Here is a 13,491-nt window from a genome sequence, read left to right on the forward strand (position 1 = left end):
GCACTATCTCCTTCTTCCCACTGTAACTGCCACTCTAAATGATTCACATAGCATACATAACTCATTCTTGTTTTGAAATTTAATATGGAGTTAATGATTGTTCATCTATTTTACATGAAAGATAGCAAGTGGACTAGGTCGACCTGTGTTCAATTACCACTTCTACCATTTCCATGTTAGAAGAAGATGTCCTTTGTCTTCTTCCCCTTTCTCCTCCTAAATTATACATTGGATTTATCAATCCTTTATATCACCCTGCCTAAATAATCGTATAATTTCTTTCTTAAAATGTAGCAATTACTATGAAATAGCCGATTAAACTGTAATTTGATTTTGGATTTAACACATAGCCCAGAGTATAATTCTTTTATAATGGGCTCCTTTGCTGGTCATATGCTTTAATTTACAAAGAACAGCTATGTAATATCTGTGCCATCACACAAATGCCTATAATCGCAATTGACAGATTAGCTAAAGTTCATCAAATGGGAATGTGATTTGCATGCCTTGTTTTGGCAAAGAATTCTTCTCTAGAAGCAATGATGGTGACATTAGGATAATGGGAAGGCTATTATCAAGAACAGACAGATTCTCTCCAGGCCTTCCTAAATGATGCCAGGTACTAGAAAAAATTCATTGCTGCACAGTATAAATTTCTCCTCTAACGAGTCCAAAATTATATTTGTAAGAAAATCATGAATTTTCAATATATACTGAGCACTTGTGCACATGACCAGATTTTCATCATATACATTCTTTTTGCCATATTACATGCAAGCAAACCACAACATTAAGAGGAATACTTGAGCATTGCAACTATAGATGCTCAACCTGAGAGAAGCTTTTTAATTATAATCACTTATCTTTATGATATAAGGCTCTGAATACTGATTGATCTGAAGATGCTGGTATTTCTAGACAAGCTAGAGTCAGGTCGAGGGAATTCTTCAGTTTGGGATAATTTGAAAAATTATTATTCTGGATATGAGGCCACCATCTTATATGTTTTTATGCAAAGTCATAGATATAAAACTAGAGAGGACATCACAGATCATCTTTTCAAACCTCTTCATCTTATAGATGAGTCAGTTATGACCTGGAGAGATAAAGGGACTTGTTAAGGGTCACCTAGCTAATAAGTATCTGAGGTAAATTTATCTAGGTCTCCTTGACTCTAAACCTAGCACTTAATCCATTATCCTATGCTTAGTTGCTTCTCTATACCTGAGATATATTTTCTTCAAAGGTCTTGTTTTATAGATAAAGAAAATAAGGTCTAGAGAATGTAAGTAGCATGTTCATGGTCATATAGATATATCAGAATTTGACGTGCCAATCTGCACTGGAGAAGGGCGATGAGTTGTTTTTGTGAGGAAGGTGAAGGATTACAGAGAGACAACTAGAGTAATCCACAGGCAATCCTTTGTACTTCAAAGGTCCCCTTTTTAATACCAAGAAATTCAAGTACCTCTGATTCCAAATTCAGCATACATTCATAGTATCATACTGCAACTCAGTATAAGAGATAGCTTTTCAAAGTCACATCGGTAGTAAACTCTTTGTTCTATTATGACACCACATTAATACTAGCAATAATTTTTTATTAATTAATTTAATAATTTCCCCTAATGACATTCAGAACAATTTTTTTTACATTTTTTAAAAATATTTTTGAGTTCTACATTCTCTCCCTTATCCCCACATAAAATTAAGAAAACATATGTGAAATTATGCAAAACATTTCCATAGAAGTCAGGTTATGAAAGAAAATATAAAATTCCCACCATAATGGAAATAAAAACCCTAAAAAAATTAAGCTAAATAGAGAAAGAGAGAATGCTTTAATCTGTATTCAGACACAATCAGTTCCTTTTCTGGGTATAGATAGGATTTTTCATCATAAGTCCTTCAGAATAGTTGTGGATGATCTAGCAATAGTTTTTCAATTCCAAAACAGAGACTTGATTAAAAAAAACAAATAAACAAACAAAAAAAAAACCCAAAAACTTCTGAACAGACAAAATTTTCTAAACTTTAGACACTATAAAGATAAAAATAAGGCTGAAAGTACAAAAGTAGTAAACAGGAAAGGAAGAGAATAGATTAGAAGGAAAAAGAAGTGCTTTCAAATATGCATTTATTTACTAATTAATTCATAAAACACTTATTGAGCATTTATTTATTTGCTGATGCAACTGGGGTTAAGTGACTTGCTCAGGATCACATAGCTATGAAATGTTAAGTGTCTGAGGCCAGACTTGACCTCACATCCTCCTGACTTGAGGGTTGGTGCTCTATCCACTGCACCAACTTGAATATTTATTAAATGAGCAGACTAGGCAATGCTTAAAGAAATAAAGGTAGATAGATCACTATTCTTGTCCTCAATGAGCCTATCATATAGTCAATTAAGAAATGCACAATAATTATGATGCAAAGTTGCATAAAATATGTTCCAAAATCAATACAACTCAATAAATTTCAACAAATACTTAATTGGACTCTATATAAGATATTTAGTGAGCTATTCATTGAATGTGAGGAGAAGAATAGAAAAATGAATAAGGCATGATTTTGTGATGTAGTAAAAGTCCAAGAGACATAATTTCTGGGTAATTAAGTATCATTTTAGTAATTATGGCTAGCAAATAATTAATTAAAAAGGTCACTGGCATTATTCAGAACTAAAGGTGAACTTTGGGACCCTGTTAAGAGAGTTTTAATATCTCTCAGAGAGTGGATATTCCTAATTGGTGGAATCAACTCTGATTGGTTAACAATTAATGAACAAATTCTTTTTTTTTAAATTTTTTTTTATTCATTTTTCCAAATTATCCCCTCCCTCCCTCCACTCCCTCCCCCCGATGGCAGGTAATCCCATACATTTTACATGTGTTACAATATAACCTAGATACAATATATGTGTGTAAATACCATTTTCTTGTTGCACATTAATTATTAGATTCCGAAGGTATAAGTAACCTGGGTAGATAGACAGTAGTTCTAACAATTTACAGTCGCTTCCCAGTGTTCCTTCTCTGGGTGTAGTTATTTCTGTCCATCATTGATCAACTGGAAGTGAGTTGGATCTTCTTTATGTTGAACATTTCCACTTCCATCAGAATACATCCTTATACAGTATTGTTGTTGAAGAGTATAGTGATCTTCTGGTTCTGCTCATTTCACTCAGCAACAGTTGATTTAAGTCTCTCCAAGCCTCTCTGTATTCCTCCTGGTGGTCATTTCTTACAGAGCAATAATATTCCATAACCTTCATATACCATAATTTACCCAATCATTCTCCAATTGATGGACATCCATTCAACTTCCAGTTTCTAGCTACAACAAAAAGAGCTGCCCCAAACATTTTGGCACATACAGGTCCCTTTCCACTCTTTAGTATTTCTTTGGGATATAATCCCAATAACAGCAATGCTGGGTCAAAGGGTAGGCACAGTTTGACAACTTTTTGGGCATAGTTCCAAATTGCTCTCCAGAATAGCTGGATTCTTTCACAACTCCACCAACAATGTCTCAGTGTCCCAAAAACTGGGCTTATTCTAATGCGGAGCTGGGGAATGTGACTGATTATGTCACTCTTACTCATCTTTATTCAATCTAAACAAAAATATCAGCCCTTTAGATCAGAGTTGGATGAAATTCTTGCCCAAGAGAAGAGAATGTTTTAGCCTAATTTCATCTATCAGCAATGTCTTTTAGTAGGATTGGGCTTTGAATGAGGAAATAGAAAGGGGAAAAATCTTGGATTCCCTCTCTCCTCCCATATAGTCATAATTAGTTATTAATAATTACTTCCTCTCATTTCTTTCCTCAAGGAGTTTATAACCTAACAACATAATTCTCTCTAATTTCAAAGGAGAGAAGAAATTTTTAGTTTTTAGTCTAGCCATTGTGTCTGGTTTTAATGTAAGTTCACTCCAAGAATACTAGTACTTTCCCACATTAGGTGTTCTGGGTAAGTTTATATGGTAAGTGACCATAATTCTCATGTGACCATGCTTTTACAATTTAACTCAGCTCCAACATTTAATTCCACTTTTAAACCTAAATAAGCACTGTTAAGAGGAGTGTGGTAGAGTTAAAGCATACCATCAGTTTTAGAGAATTGGTTGTGAAATTTCATTTTGAACACTTACACATTAGAAATCAGCAATGATAACATGTTAGGCTTGATTTATTGTTTTGCTGATTGCCTCAACTTAAGAAAGTGATAGAGAAAATACTAATATTGTAAATTTAAAAACATATAGTACATCTTTTTTTTGGTAGAGTCACTTGTTAAACTTTTATCAGTATTTACTGCCATACATAGTGAAGGAAGATTTAACAAGTTAATTTACTAGTCATCGAGACAGAACTTTAAAAAGATCATTTTAATATTGTGTATTCAAAAGCTCCTTCCTCTTATCCTCAAAACAGAGGAGAGTAAATCAATGATTTATCTACAAATATTTTTTCAGACGGAGGTTACTTCCCTGTGGTAATAACTTCTCTTCAATTTCCAATTAAATATTTCATGCTTGATTTTTGTAGAAATTTATCTTTTTTATAAATCATTTTTATTTTGCTTTCAACTAGTTCTGAATTACCTCCTCCTCTACCACCCCTTAAGAAGAGTAGAAAAATAAAACCCATTCCAAATAAGTAGTCATGAAAAAAATTCCTGAATTAGCCACATTCAAAAAAAAAAAGAGAAAAAAAGAAAAAAAGAGAAGAACATACATCTGTAATCTGATTCCATCAGATTTATATTTGGAGGTGAATAACATGTTTTATTATGAGTGCTTTGTAGCTGTGGTAGGTTATTGTACTAATTTGGGTTACTAAGTCTTTTAAAGCTAATTATTTTCAAAATATTGCTTTTATCATATAAATTATTCAACTGTTTCTGCTCACTTCATTTTGCATTGGTTCATACAAATTTCTCTAGATTTTTCTGAAACCATTCTCTTTATCATATCTTATGGCACAAACGTATTCCATCACATTTATATACTAAAATTTATTCAACCATTCTCAATTCCTTCAGCTTCCAGTTCTGTGCCACTACAAAAAAAATGCTGTAATTGTGTTTTTACGTATGGGTCTTTTGCCTCTTTCTTTGATCTTTAATTGCAGAATTGCTGGGTCAAAGAGTACACACACTCTACTAACTTTGGGGGCATCACTTTATACTGCTTTCCAAAATAGTTGTACAAATTTATAGCTTTACCAATATACCTGTTCTCCCATAGCCCCCTAACATATTCCATATTCCTTTTTTTTTTCTTTGTCAACTTAGCCAATAGAATGGGTTTGACATTAACGTATCTTAAATTTGACATGTCTAAAATTGAACTCATTCAGTCTCACCTTTTCCTCTCCTCATGCCCTCATTTCTTTCAACTTTTCTTTGTCATAGAAGGAGCATCTCTATCCTACCACTAACCCAAATTGATTCCTCAGGGTTATTCTCAACTTCTGGCTCTTTGGCACCCTTTAGATCCAATATGTTGTTTTCAAGCTCTGAAGATTCTATCTTTGTTATATGTCTCATATATTCTCATCTTCTCTGGCATTGTCATCACTGTGATACAGGCCTTCATTCTCTTATATTTTTACTAATGTAGTAGCCTTCTTATTTGTCTCCCCGAATCAAGTCTTTCATTATTCCAGTCCATTGTCTGATTAGCTGTCAAACTGATCCTAAATTCCAGATCTGACCATGACATCTCTCCAATTAATCACTGATTTCTTTGATTCCTACCTTCTACCTTTTGGTTTCTCTGGCTTTCTTCATGACTTATACTTGCTGACCAACTGACCCCATTTGTTCATACTTGGAGTATATTCTGCATTATATAATGATTGAATACTCTCTTTTGGATTATTTTACGATGGCAAAAGAAATGTAAAAGATCTTGCTAACTCAAAACAATACTGCTCATAAACTGATACTACTGACAAAATTATGATTGTTCTGGAAAAATAAGAACAAATTGAGTTTAATAGTTATGTGAAATCAATGCTTTGACATATTTTGGTGAACATTTCAACAAGTTCTATAATAGTTCTTGTCTTTGTTTTTAAAAACTATCAATTTTTGTAGAAGCTATAAATGAACCATTTTCAAAACTCCCTCCCAATTTCTAGATCTTTATTTGAATTCTTTTAGATTTTTTGAAATTTACATAGAATAATAGAGTAACTTCCTTCCCTCCATGTCTTTTCTCTTTCTTCTCTTTTTTCCTATAACTCATGCAGTACTATTTACTCTAAACACAGAGATTGTTTAATGTTTGTCTTTGTAACCCTATTCTAATAAAAGGTTTGTCTCCTACAAAGCCTAGCAAAAAGCTTGATACCTAGTGGATGTTTAATGCAGATTTCTTGATTAAATATGAGTAGACTCAACTTACAAATGGGTTATATATTTTTAAAGTTCATTCGAAATAATTTGTATTTTCCATTAAAATATTATAAATGATGTTTAGGTTCCTAAACCCACAAAAACTAATGTCTTCAATATCACCAATAGTGGTTCTCCATGAAGCCTGTGCTCCTCTAACTTATGTGCTGAGTATGAGTATTGAGCTCTAACCTTGTTTTGAACTATTAATCCTTTCTAACTACTTACTCCTAAAAATACTTTTCTATGAATAATGGGATACAATTTGCAATTATTCCTATAACCATCACAATGTTTTACCCTTTCTTGTCAAAATTTCTTTCAATCAATGAATTAGTAAACATTTATTAAGTACCTACACAATTCATATAAATATAACTGCAATGCCTTCCTTCCTTTTCTTATTTATTCTGTATATAGCTTCTTATGTATGCATTTGTGTGCATATTGTCTCCTCCATTAGATTGTAAGCAGTTAAGAAGTATTGGGTAAAGTTTCTTGTATTTCATAGAATTTTAAATGCTAGGCACATATTCACTCTTTAGCACGGATGGATACCATGACATTTAGCTGACAAAAACTGGAAATTCATCTTATTAGTCATATCTCCCAGAATCAACTTGGGTTTAATTTCAGGATCATCCATCACTCAATGTTTTTGTCTCTTTCTGATTTTTGGCATGTCCATCAGATAGCTTCTTATAAATTCATGCTATTCAGCAGTTAATACCCAAGTGCTTGCCATCACAACCTTATTCTTTAAATACTCTAAAAGAAAGGCATCTTATAATTATAAATCCTTGATGATTTGGTATATTTTGGGTTTGCTTTTTGTAATTATTGTTTCATTCCTTCATCTTACTGTCATCTAATTTATTTCTTAAATATAAGAAAATATGATTTTAATCACAAGCAGATATCAGTTTAGGGGTTTAGGCAAAGGCAAGGTAAGACAGTCAAGTCATTATATTGACTAAATACATCAACTAAGTACCAGGAGCAGGCAAAGCAAGAAAGCCCATGTTTGGGACTGTAGGATCACATACTCAGATTTGGAGTCATTCCATTTTCTCTGTAATTTTACAAATGAGAAAACAGAGGCCAGAAGAGATAGGTTGTCCTTTGAGAATTGTCCAGTAGGTCAGTGGCAGACAAAAGACAGGTCCAAAGAAGCAGGAAATTGTTACTAAGGAGTTTTGAGAGTTGAGAATAAGTAATGCATCAATAAACTGTTCTTAATTTGTGCTGAGAACTATGCTGAGTGCCAGGGATTCAAAGACAAAAATGAAAACTTCTATTCTCAAGGAGCTTTTGTTCTATTGATGAAGACAACATTCATATGTTCATACATGTACATATATATAGACACAGATTATGTAAGAAAATACAAGACAATTTAAGGTGAAGGGTCTACTGCTATACACTTGATCATAGAATCTGGGTTTTAGAATGAGAATTCTACTGTATTTTGTTTGTTTTGCTTTGTATTTTTTACAAAGTTCTCACAACTAGTAAGTATCTGTGACTCAGATTTGAACTCAGGGAGATGAATTTTCCTGACTCCAGGACCAGCACTCACTACACTGTGCCATCTACCTTTCTCATTCTACATATAGCTTGTTTGGTATATATTTGTTTGCACATTGCTTCCACCACTGAATTGTTAACTATTTGAGGAGAAAGATTATTTTTAAAACTATTTTTTGGCATTTTCCATCCCAAGTCTTTTGTAATTGCCATGAATCACAACATTGTTGAGAAGAGCCAAGTCCATCACAGGTGATCATCATATAATGTTATTGTTACAGTGTATAATATTCTCCTGGTTCTGCTTACTTCACTCAGTATCAGTTCATATAAGTCTTTCCAGGCTTTTCTGAAATCAGACTGTTCATTATTTTTATAAAACAATAATATTCCATTACATTCATACATAATAACTTTTTCAGCCATTCCACAACTAATGGGTGTCCACTTAATTTCCAGTTTCTTACCACTGCAAAAAGAGACTGCTACAAACATTTTTGCACCTGTGAGTGAGTTCTTTTTCTTCTTTTATGATATCTTTGGATACAGACCCTTTAAAAATACTGCTGGATGAAAGGATATGTCCAATTTTTTTTAGTCCTTTGGGCATAGTTACAAATTACTTTCCAGATTGGTTAAATCAGTTCACAATTCCACTAATGCTGCTGGGTGACCCAGTTTCCCCACATCCCCTCCAAGATTTATCATTATTTTTTCCTATCATCTTACTCAATCTGAGAGGTGTGAAGTGGTACTTTTCTTAATTTGCACTTTTCTACTTAGAAGTGATTTAAACCATTTTTTCATGTTACCATAAATAACCTTTATTTTTTCATCTAAAAATTATCTTTTCATACCCTTTGACCATTTATCAACTGAATTGCATTCTTATAAATTTGAGTCAATTCTCTATATATTTTAGAAATCAGACTCTTTATCAGAAAAATGGTGTAAATTTACAGTTTTCTAGAACATCTATGACAATTTAAGTGGGGTGAGACAACTTGAGTGAGTACCTTACCCTTACATAGTCATTACACAATTAAACAATCAATAAACATTTTTTTAAGCTTTTGCTACATACTGAATACTGTGCTAACTTGAGGATACAAAAATAGTTTTAAAAACAATCTTTACCTCGAAGAACTAACAATTCAATGGTGGAGACAATGGGCAAACAAATATATTCAAAACAAGCTACATATAGGATGGCGAAGCAGGATGGCACAATGGAGTGAGTGCTGGTCTTAGAGCCAGGAAAATTCATTTTCCTGGCCTCAGAAAGTTACTAGTTGTGTGATCTTTCTAAAAAGTACAAACTAAAACAAAACAAAAAAAAACTCAACCCAAATGGGGTCGTGAAGATGAGAGAGGACTGAAAAACTACTGAACAACTGTTCCATTTGGCAAAGAGATTTTTTTCATAGCTTCTGGCTCCTATATATAAGAATCCAGTTAACTAGAATTAGGGTATTCCAGTAAACCGCAAGGAAGAAATGGCTTTGAGGAGAGAAGAGGAAGGGAGAAGAGAAGAAGGAGTCAGAGAAATGAAAAGATTTGCCCAGGTTCATATAATTAGCTGGTGGCACAGCCTCTTAGGCCCAGTTCTCAGAACTTTCGGTCCATCGACACACTATCTGATGATCTGTGTCTCTCCTCTTGCCTTTTCTCCTCTCCTTCCTTTAATCTTTCACAGTTTAGATTTATTGTGTCTCCTTTTATTCCTTTAACAAAAAGTTAGGGATATCAAATCTCTGGAAGCCTATTTTGTATTCCTAGCACACTCTTTGATCTTTTCATTCCCTATGCACTGTATTTAGAGCAATAAGTAAACAGGTTGTCACACTTTGTCTCACCCATCTCAGATAGAAGTCAGAGATCAAATAAGCAAGGGATTTGGGAACTAAAACAGACAGCTTGTCTCAGACATATACTGATGGACTCAGTAAACATGTCAGTCTACATGAATTTATTGAGAACCCATGGGGAGTATAACTAAGTACTATATACTGAAACCTGAGTAGTAGGTACAAAGTATTAGGAAACTTAGGGGAAAAGTAGATGTGGCCTCTGTTATGTTACAGGAGCTATTTATTTTAAAAAAGTTTCATTCGCAAAATAAATAAATAAATAAATAAATAAACAAATAAAACTATACATGATAAGAATTTTCATGGTAGCAAATGTCTACTATATAAGTAATGATATTTTAAAATTATCTACAATGTAGAGAAAATTAAGAAAGCAACAGTCTTGATTTCCACTAGAATATTGCCTTCTTCTGACCTAGAGCTGTTCACTAATGTTTCTCTAGACAGCCCAGTTGGTCTGAAAACAATGTTAATAAGGCCAAGGTCAGAGGTTAGCCATGCTTGGCTCCCTGGCTACAGAACTCACTTCAACCTTATTTCATAAATGTCTGACATCAGTTATAAGGTGAAGTGGGTGAGAAAGTATAGTAGGATCAGCACAAATTTATCAGAACTATGAAGGGAAAAAAACAATTTGCAACTCAGAAGTGCATGGCCTTATGATGCTGGGTCAATGGTGTCATTTTTGTCTATAAAGCATATATTAATCTGTCAGACTGATTAAGCTACTATCAAAAATGTATTAGGAATATCCCTAGTTAAGTGAGGGCCAAGATTATACATCTCGATAATAATTATCTATATGAATGAATAGATGGATGGGAAAAATTATTAAGCATTTACTATATGCAGAGCATTATGTTGTGAGGATTGGTTGATAATTAAAAAAAAATGAGGCAGTCCCTGCTCTCAAGGAGCTAGCATTCTAATTGGGGAGATATCACATGTGTAATTGCAAGTCACAAAGAAAAGTGTTTTGGTCCTTAGGGAATGGCTGCAAAGCAGATGGGAAGATCTTTACTTTCATTTCCTTTTATATAATGATATGTATTTCCAATGTTGAACTATTTGACAGCATCAAATTCATTAAAAGCAAGAATTCTCTTTTTTGTGTCTATAATAGCTATAATATGCCACACAAAATCAATTCTGCGCTGCATTTCCTAAGATGGTGACTGAGGGTACTTGACTATAAACTTAACTATTCTCAATGCTATTGGGCTCAGGTTCCAGCTCTATTTCATATCTTGTTGGAAAACAATGATGGATCCTCTTGTGTTTCTAATTATCATTCATGGTCACCTAGGACTTCTTACCTGCTTGATTGTTCTCTTTGCTCAGATATGTGAAGGAGTTTTTGTCCTAAGGTTCCTTAGCTTGAATTTCCTCTTTTTTCTTCATCTAGATTACATGCTTAATGAAATTATATTGAAATTAGAGATTTTTAAGCAATGTTACTTTAAGAAAATGTAAAAAAATAAATTAATATATGGAAAAGGAAATATTAATAAAAAAACTTGAGAGAAATTAGCCTTGACAGGTGAGAAAGTTCAAGTTAATTTGCCAAATGACCATATTATGCCTTGATCAATTTCATAATCATTTCCCTCTTTACAAGGGTCCAACTCCAATACCTTATTTGTAGTAGTGATAATAATGCTACAAATTGTCAAAGAGGAGTCATTTCTGTTGGATTCTAGCAACATGGAAAGGATTTGACTAGGGACAATGATAGGATTCTGTTGTTCAAAAATTTGCCTTAGAAAGACTGGAAAATCTTGTCATCAGGTTGGAAACAAAGTGATAAACTTTGTAGCTAGCAGAACTGTTGATAGCCATATACTAACTTATAGAAACAATGTAATCTATAGTAGTAAAGGAAAAGCCCACACTGATAACATTATAGACTATTAAAGGATTATATCAATATTGATTCACATGGCATAAAAGTGATCCTAGATTCTCAAAGTATCTGGCAGCTAAGAATAAGCTATCATGAGACTTAACAAACTGAAAATGTTAGGAGTTTGGTTTGTCTTTTTGTCCTATTTTCTTATCTGAGTAACCCTTTAATTACAATTGCATTACTAGAACTTTACCACCATATGATCATAGTTTTAGATCTTTAAGCAATCTTTGAGATCATCAATTCTTACATCTTTATATTAGAAATAAATAAACTGAGAACCAGAGACGTAAATTATCTTAACCATGGTCTTAGGGCTAAATTTCTGAAGCAAGATTTGAACTTAGATTTTTGTAGCTTAAAGTTTAATGATCCATTTTCTATAACACATTTCTACCTAGCAATTAACATTTTTTCTTCATGATAATTAACAAAGAAATTTACTAAGGAATTGCTGTGTTCTACAAGGGTTGGAGAAGTTCATAACAACAAAAATAAGAGATCTTTTGAAATTTCAAAATATTAATATTATATAATTGAATCAATTTATTGAGCATTTCATTAATTTTAGATCCCAGGAAGAATTTAGAGGTTATTTAATCCAAATTACTCATTGACAGATGAGAAAATGGGGTAGAATTAAGTAGTACTAGATAAAAGTAACCAAAGATACAGGCATTATTTAATAAGGGAATTTGTGTCTAGTAAGTCATCATATGCTGAGAGATAACAAGAATTATCTTTTTTAAAGGATAATCTAAGAATATTTTAAATAATCTTTCCTTAGATATTTAACTCTTTATTACTGAGGCCAGTAAAATATGATACAAGACTCCTGAGCTCTATATGAGAACACTATTTTCCCTCCAAGATTCTATTTATTCTACAAGGGAAGATGGTTGAAAATGCAAAAAAGATTCCCAGGAAAGCTAAAGGGGGCACCCTGGTACAGACAAGTACTCTTAGAAGCTTTGCTCTCAGGGCTCTGCAGGTGACAAAGTAAAGCAAAGTAATTTCGTTTTGCAAATGTGCAAGAGTCTTTTGGCAATGAAATGAAAATGAACCTATGAATCTTTGTCCTCCCTTTTGCAAATTAAAACATATACACCAAAGTAGTATTTGAATAATGTCCACCAATAACTGCTTCAAAAATACTTTCTTTAAGAAGATCAACCAAAGTACAAACTGGTAATGATAATATATAAAAACCAAAATAACCACTTCAGGTTCAAAAGAATAAATCACTTAAAGGAATATTAAATCCTAATTGTAGAAATAGCAACCATTAGTCATCCTTGAAATGCTGCTGAAGATAGCATTGCCTCTGGGCTTTCTACTCTTTGGAAAAGATAAGTGATAGGCATAAGAAGACTGCACCTAGCATTTCTGGACTTATGGTATGAAAGTGTCATACCTTTGACTGAAACAGCATCAACAACAATTTTAAAAATGGTTTCTGGTGTACAATATTGAAATTGCAGATGCATAATACATAAAGCAGAAGAATTATAAAGAAAAGTTTTAGAAAGGCCTTCCACACCTATTTTGAACATATGGCAAGTCATATTTTGGATTATTTAATGTTTTTATTTACCTTTAGGGCAAGTGACAGGGGATTTCAAACAAGTCCACCTGCCAAATCTTTTATAGTGAGGAAGTAGCCAGATGTAATCATGGGGCATCACTGCAGGAGTAGTTCCACCTAAGTAATAAGAGCTATGAACATCACTTTGCTAAAATAGCTTTCAAAATTCTTAATTTTTTGCTTAAAATAAAGA

This window comes from Sminthopsis crassicaudata, chromosome 3 (genome assembly GCF_048593235.1).
Source record: "Sminthopsis crassicaudata isolate SCR6 chromosome 3, ASM4859323v1, whole genome shotgun sequence".
In the NCBI taxonomy this organism is placed as follows: domain Eukaryota; kingdom Metazoa; phylum Chordata; class Mammalia; order Dasyuromorphia; family Dasyuridae; genus Sminthopsis; species Sminthopsis crassicaudata.